The sequence below is a fragment of the Eutrema salsugineum genome, unplaced genomic scaffold (genome assembly GCF_000478725.1).
Source record: "Eutrema salsugineum unplaced genomic scaffold, Eutsalg1_0 scaffold_6, whole genome shotgun sequence".
Lineage (NCBI taxonomy): Eukaryota > Viridiplantae > Streptophyta > Magnoliopsida > Brassicales > Brassicaceae > Eutrema > Eutrema salsugineum.
In genome coordinates, this window is record NW_006256547.1 from 13,501,032 (window position 1) to 13,510,057 (window position 9,026).

The 9,026-nt window shown below is 45.5% G+C and overlaps 1 non-coding gene across 1 annotated transcript; it reads left to right on the forward strand.

Moving 5' to 3' along the window:
* Positions 1-7,466: 7,466 nt before the first annotated feature.
* On the forward strand, positions 7,467-7,573 carry LOC112083567. Its single transcript, XR_002897704.1, has one exon. It is a non-coding gene; the product is annotated as a small nucleolar RNA R71 (small nucleolar RNA).
* The last annotated feature ends 1,453 nt before the right edge of the window (positions 7,574-9,026 follow it).

Sequence of the window (9,026 nt, forward strand, 5' to 3'; positions counted from 1 at the left end):
ACTCCGGGTTCCTCGCGTTTGAGCTTTCTCCAACTCCTTCTTCTGTAATCGGTGCGGTTGAGGTCGCTGAGTTCTTATCCGGTGAGGATGGCCTCGTGAGCTGCTTTACTTTCTTCTTCAAATGCCTTACACAATCCACCAATGCGTGGATGGTTTTGTCTTGCCACTTACACCACTTTTGGAGGGTGTTCACTCGTGAATACAGCTTCTTGGTGTGGTATTCAGGCTCACCCCACACTTGCGGATCAAAGTGATAGCGGCCTGCTCCGATCATTCTCTCATAGTGTCTCTGCTCCTCCTTATCACAATCTTCCAGGCCATTAGTGTTCTCGGGTTTGCTAGGTGTTGCCTTGGTGAATTTGCGTGTTGGTGGGTCGAGAGCTGGGTTATACAACTGATCTTTGAGGACATAGAATGAGACGTTACACTGCTTGTCGAGCGTGGTGAGGCTTTGGTTAGGCAGTAGAACCTGCGTGCCGTCTCTATGCAGTAGGGTGAAGTTGTAAACCCATTTGTCCCCTGACTTGCCTCCGAAGAAACCACTTTTGCTTAGGTATAACTCATCAATGAGATTCGGCTTCTTTGGTGAATCAGGGAATATAAACCCTTGAGCCCTCAGGATCTTGGTAACTATCCAACCGTTCTGAAGTCTTCTTGCTCCTCGCTTCTTGCGGTCGCACCATACATTGTGCCGATAAGTGAGCATTTGAATGGCAAAGAATGCACCCAATGATGGTACATGCAGTGGCCCTTGGAACTTTTTCTTGTTCTTCATTTGAGTGATGAACGGCTTCAGTCCGAGTCCCAACAGTTCAAGCTCGGCCGTGTGAATAACACCAGGGTTAAAGGTCGAGAAGAATGTTGATGCTAGGACGCGGTTTGTGTATCTGATCGCAGGGTTCCTTATGCAGCTTGTCTTGCTCTTGCCTCCGAGGTAGGGTCCAAAAGATATTGTTTCCCACAAGGCGCCCAACTCATCACGAGGGTACACAAACTTGTCAAGCGAGCTTCCATTCCTTTCAAACCCAAAGATTTCATCAAGCTCCTTGAAACTGACCTTGTAGTGCACGCTATCCATTTCAAACTCAACGTGGCCGAATCCTTTGCCATGTAAACGCTTTGGATCTCTCTTCGGGTAGATGATGACCTCCAAGGTTGCAAGAAACTGCTGTGTAATCCCTTCATAGGCAACATCGCTCATCTCAAAGAACTTTGCCAAGCCCATATTCTCAAAAATGAGGGTCACGTCATCAAGTATCTCGAGTTTCTTCAGCAACTCCAAGTCAGGGAATCAACCTTGAGCCACTCTGATTGAGTTAAAGTGGTCCAACTATTCCTCAATGGTTGGGAAGTGCTCATCCTCGGGCTCGGCCTTTGGTTCTTTCTTGAACTTTTTGTCACCGTTGTCTACATAAGGGACTAAGGCTCCGGGCTCGTCGTCATCAGATCCCACAGCTGCCTTCTTCCCGTTCCTCTTTGACTCGAGAGCTGGTGCCAGAGTGAGCTCAGTATTTCTTGCTCGTTTGGGGGTTGGCTCGTCATCGGGTCGCATCGAGGGTTTCTTGCTGGTCTCTCCACTACGTGGCACGGCAACGGCTTTACCCTTCAAAACTCTCTTCTGGCCCGCACTTCTGTTTGTCTCGTGGGTAGGAACGGTTCGGTCTCCGGTCATCTGCAAGGGAGATTCTCAAAGAAACCGTCAGAGCCAAGTACATCGTTAAGCACATGTATCTCAAGATTGGCAAGTACAAAACTTTTTCTCTAGCAGAACTGATATTCATAGCTTTTTCAAACATCAAGGAGAGTAAGAACAAGCCAGAACAACCGATTAGAGACAAGTTATCTAGACATTTCAGCTCAAACACACAAATCATCATTAAGACCGATTCCAAGCGCATTTCCTCAAGAATTTTAAAAACTCAAGAGCAAGTGATGTTAAATGCAAAGACCGGTTTTTCGTGTGTTGTCTACCCTGGTGAAATTTACAAAATCGTTCCCAAAGGCCGATATACTCTAAAAGAATCGATTCCACATTTTACAAACATTTAAGCTCGCAAAGAATGAAGGAAAAAGATGAGTTCTTTAAGATGCAAATACCTTTGGGAATGCAAGATTTAAGCTGAATGAGATGCTTATGCAGAGTAGACAACACCCTAACGAGTCTAGAACGCTTGGAATCACGCAAAATGAACGACAAATGAGTGAGTTGTGTTCGTGAAATGCAGAGAAAAGAGTCAAGAGGGCAAACCCTGCGTTTTGGCTAAGTATGGAGGTTGGTATGGGCTGGAGCGCGCTTTCCAGCTGGCATTTGGACTGTTGTGGCACTGGTCCCCCCTTCTGCTCCAGCTCCAGCCGTTGACCGTGCCAAAAACTACTTTGACCGGGTGTTCAAATTCAAAATGCCGCGCAACCCTTCAAATGGACGCGGTATGGGGATGACGTGGGCTGTACGGACCAAGCCAAATTTTCTCGTGTTACTCTGAGCTGCCTCGACTTGTTCCACCCCGAGGGTACCAAGCCGAGTTGTCTGAGCCCGTGCCAACGAGTAAATCCCCATAGCTTCCACGTCTCTTCTTTGGACCTCGCAAAGCCTCTTCTTCGTTCTAAGTGTTTCATGTGTGTTTCAGTCTTGAGTTAAATAACAGAACTTGGTCCCCTTCTTTGAACTCTCTCTTGTGTATCTTCTTGTCATGGAGCGCCTTGGTTCTTTCTTTGTAGATCTTAGAGCTCTCAAAAGCATCTAACCGGATCTCCTCTAGCTCATGAAGCTGTAGAACTCTTTTCTCTTGTGCGGTCTTGATGTCAAAGTTCAAAAGTTTCACTGCCCACAAGGCTTTGTATTCCAACTCAATCGGTAGATGACAGCTTTTCCCATAGAGCAAGTTAAACGGTGAGATTCCAATGGGGGTTTTGTAGGCGTTTCTGTAAGCCCACAGAGCATCGTCAAGTTTCTTGTTCCAATCCTTCCTAGATGAGTTTACGGTCCTTTCCAAAATGGCCTTTATCTGACGGTTGGAAACCTCCACTTGGCCGCTGGTTTGCGGATGATAAGGGGTGGCCACCTTGTGCTTTACTCCGTGCTTCTTCAAAAGACTCTCAAGAGTCTTGTTGATGAAATGGCTTCCCCCATCACTGATGACTACTCTTGGTACTCCAAACCGTGGGAAAATGATACTCTTGAAGAGTTTTACCACCACTTTTGAATCGTTGGTCGGAGATGCAACCGCTTCAACCTATTTACTCACATAATCCACTGCTACAAGGATATATTGATTCCCATATGAGCTTACAAAGGGACCCATGAAGTCAATGCCCCAACAGTCGAAGACTTCTACCTCAAAGATTGGGTTTTGGGGCATTTCATTCCTTTTGGATATGTTTCCGTGCCTTTGACAAGCTTCACACCTCGAGACTACTTCTTGGGCGTCTTTGAACATGGTTGGCCACCAGAAACCGCTCTGTAGAACGTTGGCAACTGTCTTGAACGCACCTAAATGACCACCATACGATGAGCCGTGGCATTCTTGTAGCACCGGATGAATTTCTTCTTCGGCCAAGCATCGCCTATAGAGATGGTCCTTGTTAAGCACGTAAAGGTACGGCTCATCCCAATAATACATCATCACATCTCTAAAGAACTTCTTCTTTGATAGGTATCAAGATCCGGTGGCTCTAAACCGCAAGACAAGTAGTTCACTAGATCTGCGAACCATGGTAGGCTTCTTTCTTTGATCGTGTTGGCTTCCTCCACTTCTAGGTAAGACCTGACTAGCATAAGGGTCTCCTCTGGTAATGCATCATCAATTGGGACCTGTTCTTCAATCCTCAACCTGGAGAGGTGATCTGCGGCTCCGTTTTCAATGCCTTTCTTGTCAAGTATCTCCATATCAAACTCTTGGAGTAATAGGATCCACCTCAGCAACCTCGGCTTAGCGTCCTTCTTAGCCATCAGATATCTCAAGGCTGCATGATCTGTGTAAACTGTAACCTTTGATCCCACTAGATAACTCCTGAATTTATCAAATTCATTTTCCTTCTCGGTGGTGGCATACTTTTCTTGAGCCGAGTCTAAGGTGCGGCTTGCATAGTAGATCACATGGAGCTTCTTATCTTTCTTCTGTCCCAAGACAGCTCCCACGGCATAGTCAGATGCATCAGTCATCACTTCGAATGGTAAAGACCAATCAGGGGCTTGTACAATCGGTGCACTGATCAAAGCCTCCTTTATTCTCTTGAACGCTTCCTCACATTCTTCATCAAAGTTGAAATCCACTTCCTTGCACAATAACCTGGTCAAGGGCCTGGCTATCTTGGAGAAATCCTTGATGAACCGTCTATAGAACCCAGCGTGGCCAAGGAAGCTTCTTATTCATTTCACAGAATTCGGGGCTTGTAGGTTCACCATCACCTCGATCTTGGCCTTATCCACCTCGATGCCTTTCTCTGATACCTTGTGTCCCAAGACAATGCCTTCTTGGACCATGAAATGACACTTCTCCCAGTTCAAGACAAGCCTATGCTCCTCACATCGCTTGAGAACCTGAGAAAGATTAGCAAGACATTCGGAGAAGGAGGAGCCGTATACGGAGAAGTCATCCATAAACACCTCAACTTTCTCTTCAATTAGATCAGAGAAAATGTGCATCATACATCTTTGAAAAGTGGCCGGTGCATTACACAAACCGAATGGCATTCTTCTATAAGCATAAGTGCCATAAGGGCAGGTGAATGTGGTTTTCTCTTGGTCTCTTGGATCTATTGGTATTTGGAAGAATCCATAGTATCCATCGAGAAAACAGAAATAAGGATGATTCGCTAACCGTTCAAGCATTTGATCAATGAATGGTAAAGGGAAATGATCTTTTCTTGATGCAGAATTCAATTTCCTATAGTCAATGCACATGCGATGGCCGGTTATAGTTCTTTGGGCTATGAGTTCATCCTTATCGTTTTTCACCACTGTGATCCCACCTTTCTTGGGTACAACCTGTACAGGAGATACCCACCGAGAGTCAGAGATTGGATATATTATCCCTGCCTCAAGGAGCTTTAGTATCTCCTTCTTAACCACCTCTTTGAGGTTTGGGTTAAGCCGTCGTTGGTGCTCAATAGAGGACATGGCTTGGTCCTCTAGGTGGATCCTGTGGGTGCATATATCAGGAGAGATCCCTCTAATGTCAGCCAAGGAATACCCTATGGCTCTCCTGAATTTCCTTATTTCATTAAGCAATGCATGTTCTTCATGTTCAAGCAAGCTATCGTTTATGATCACAGGAAAGGTAGAGTTCAGACCTAAGAACGCATACCTGAGCCCTGTTGGTAGAGGCTTGATCTCAACAGGGGGTGCGTCTGCCTCATTCCAATCGGCATCAAAGCTGCATTGGCTTGGAACAGCTTCCTCGGCCTTTGCTTCATTCTCGCGCGGTTTACCATCGGCCTCGGTATGAGTTGTCACGGCCATGATATCCCGAGGTGTCTCTTCTTTTCCCTTGGACTCCTCGCTGTCTAGAATGTCGAGGCTGCTCGTGTGGAGCTCCAAAAACCTCGCTTCAGCTCCAAGTTCCCTCGGTTGGTCCAAAAGACGCTTGTACACCTCGCTTCCCTCGTTCAAGTACCCGTGCTCGTTTTGTTCACGTGTCAAGACCACTTGTAATGGGTCTTCTGCGTTTAACTCTTCCAGGAGCTCATCAGCCAGCTCCTCCATTACCTCCACATAGAAAACCTGACCTCCAATGGTCGGTTTCTTCATCATCTCCTTCACATTGAACTTCATAGTCTCGGAACCGATGTGTAGTTCAATCATTCCTCCTCTCACATCTATTATGGCTCCTGCGGTTGCTAAGAACGGTCGGCCCAAGATGATAGGGTCTAATGGTTCCTCGTCCATCTCAAGAACTATGAAGTCCGTGGGGATTTCTATCTCACCGATCCTCAAAGGTAGATCCTCAAGCAACCCTACCGGTAATCTAACCGATCTATCAGCTAATACAAGAGAGATCTTGGCCGGCTTGTTGCTTTTGTATCCCAATCTCTTGGCCACCGTGTAAGGCATTAAGCTCACAGAAGCTCCAAGGTCACATAAACAGTTTGAGAAATTCAGGTGACCTAAAGCACACGGCAAAGTAAAGCTGCCCGGATCGGATAGCTTCCTTGGTATAGATCTCCTTTGTATTATTGTGCTGCACTCTTGACTCAGTATCACCATACCTTGGATCTCCTTCGTCTTGTTGAGGATCGCGTCCTTTAGAAACTTCCCAAGCTGGGGTATGGCTAAGAAAGCATCTATAATGGGTAAGGTGAGTTGCGTGTTCTCCAAGTGTTTTTCAAAGACTGCCTTGGCTTTGTCTAAGATTTTCTTTTTGAAACGCCCTGGGAACGGTATCTTGGGTTGATAAGGTGGTGGTGGAACATAGGGCTTTTCAAGCTCGGTTGTCTTTTCCACCTCTTTTCCTTTGTCCTTGATCGGTTCCTTCTCAAAAACCGCTTCTTTACACGCATCATCTGAGGCTGCCTCCCCCTCTAATTGCTCAGTGGCCTCAATGAGCTTTGTCTTAGGCGTTGGAGTTTGTAATTCCTTACCACTCCTCAAGGTGATGGCGTTCACATACTCTTTAGGGTTCGGCTCCGGTTTACCCGGTAAAGCCGGGCCTCTTGATGATGTAGAAGCTTGATTCTGCTTAAGCTCTCTGATATCTTGCTGCATTGTCGCGTGCTGGCTCTCAACCCTTTGCTGGCCCTGTAACAGTTGCTGTAATATCCCACAGACGTCGTTCCCCATCTGATTCTGACCCGTTCCCTGAATCTGTTGTTGATTACCCATCGGCTGCGGATTGAACCCTGGTGGAAACTTGTGTTGCTGTGGTTGGTTGTTGAAGTTGTTACCCTGAGCCGCTTGATTCTGCTGAGTGTATCCGTGCTGTTGCCCACTGAACTGTTGCTTGGGTTGGAAGGTATTCTGAAAAGGAGCCTTTTGAGCATAGCTTTGTTGTTGTTGTTGAGCAGGGTACACTTGGTCTTGGGGATTAGCTACATTCGGGTTTCTGTATGAGAGGTTTGAGTTACTGTTGTAGTTGTTAAACCGCTGATACCTCTGCTGATTCCCTATGTAATTCAGCTCCTCTTGTGTTAGACCATCTTCATTAACATGGTCAAAACTTGGCCCTTGCTCATCAAACTCGCCTACAAAGTTTATTGGCTTTTGAGTCGCCATCAAAACATTGTCAAGCTTGCTCTGAAGCTCTCTTATATCCTTTTTCATACGCTGTTCATCACTAGATCCCTCTGTACGGTTTGCTCTGTCAAAGTCCTCTCCATATGTGTCATTGGACATAGCTAGGTTCTCGACTAGTTCCATTGCCGCATTGATCTCTTTCCCAAGAAAATTCCCATTTGAAGCTGTATCGAGTTGGTTTCTGATCTTGGGGAGTACACCTCGGTATAGATTACTCAAGAGGGATGCCTCTGAGAAGCCGTGGTGTGGGCATTGGTTAGTATAGCTACTAAACCGTTCCCAGGCCTCACTAAAGCTCTCGTTGTTGTGCTACGTAAAACTTGAGATCTGATTCCTGAGCTTAGCCGTGCGTGATGTGGAAAACAACTTTGATAAGAACGCCAGTTTACACTGCTCCCAGGTTTGTATAGAACCCCTCGGTATATTCTTTTCCCACTGGTGTGCTTTATCACCGAGGCTGAAAGGGAACAGGCGTAGCTTGAAGCTATCTTCGGAGACGCCATTTATCTTGGTTAAGTCGCAAACCCGATCAAATTGATCTAGATGCTCGAGAGGGTCTTCTCCAGCCAGACCGTGGAACTTTGAGTTTTGCACCATATTGAGCAGGGAGGCTTTAACTTCAAAGTTGTTGTTTTGAACTGGTGGAGCTTGAATCCCAGCTCGGTATTGGTGCGCATTAGCTCGGTCATTCTCTCCAACACAGATTGGAGGATGTTGTCTCTGAACTTGTGGCGGTGGCGGATGAACATGATGGGCTTGTTGCTCATTTCTATTCGCTTGGTGTTGGTTTTGCTGAGCAAGCCGTTCGTTTCTTTGAGCCTGTTGCTGATTAACATAGGCTTGTTGTTCATTTTTTCCTGCCTGCGCTTGATTAGCCTGAGCCTGGTGCTCGGCTGCCTGAGCCTGTTGCTCCATTCGCTGTTGTTCTGCCATTCCAAGTCTGTCAAAGTGCCGTTCTCTCTCGCGAGCTCGCCTTTCTAATCTGTCGATGTTATCGTCGTATGGGAAAAGCGATCCTGTGCTCCGAGACCTGGTATTCATGCACCTGAAAACAAAAAAAGAACTTGGAAAGGAGTTAGTAAAACAAAAGAAAGAAAAGCTTGAACTTAAGAACAAACAAGAGACTAATGCTCCTACAAGTTGGCAACGGCGCCAATTGATAACTAAGAGTTTTCAGGCTCTTAGAAGGGTTATCAATCCCCTTGTCAAATTAGTTTAAGGGGTGTCAAACCAAGCTTGTAAACGAGACACTAGCCTATGTCATTTGTTCTTTTAAGTCAAGACAAGAAGGTAAAAGTTTGGTGACGATGATTAACAAGCAAATAAGCAATAAAATTAAATAAAAACAGAGATTTAAACTAATCAAGATGCAAACAACAAACAGGTGATTCAGATGATGATAATGAATGATAAAGGCAGAAGCTTTAGACAAGATATTTGACTCGGGTGCTTCCAAGTTAAACTACTGGGTTAATGAATCATTTTATCAAGCGATTTCATTTAACTTTGAACTCAAGGCATGTTAAACTTCTCATGAAAGTATTAAACATCTAAACTGATCCTCCTTCATACCAAAATATCTTTTGAGAAGCACGAATCAATCAGCAATAAGATTCAGTTCAAATATGTCATTTAAGAGAACAAACTATCACTCTCGCGATGAAAGACTCTTAAACCTTTAACCGAGTGGTTCAGACATTTCTACAAACACTTTTGATGCGAGATATGCCTCAGATCTGAACCTCAAGTGATATGCTTGGATCCAGCCTAGAGATCTCGTCGGTTAAAGAATGAA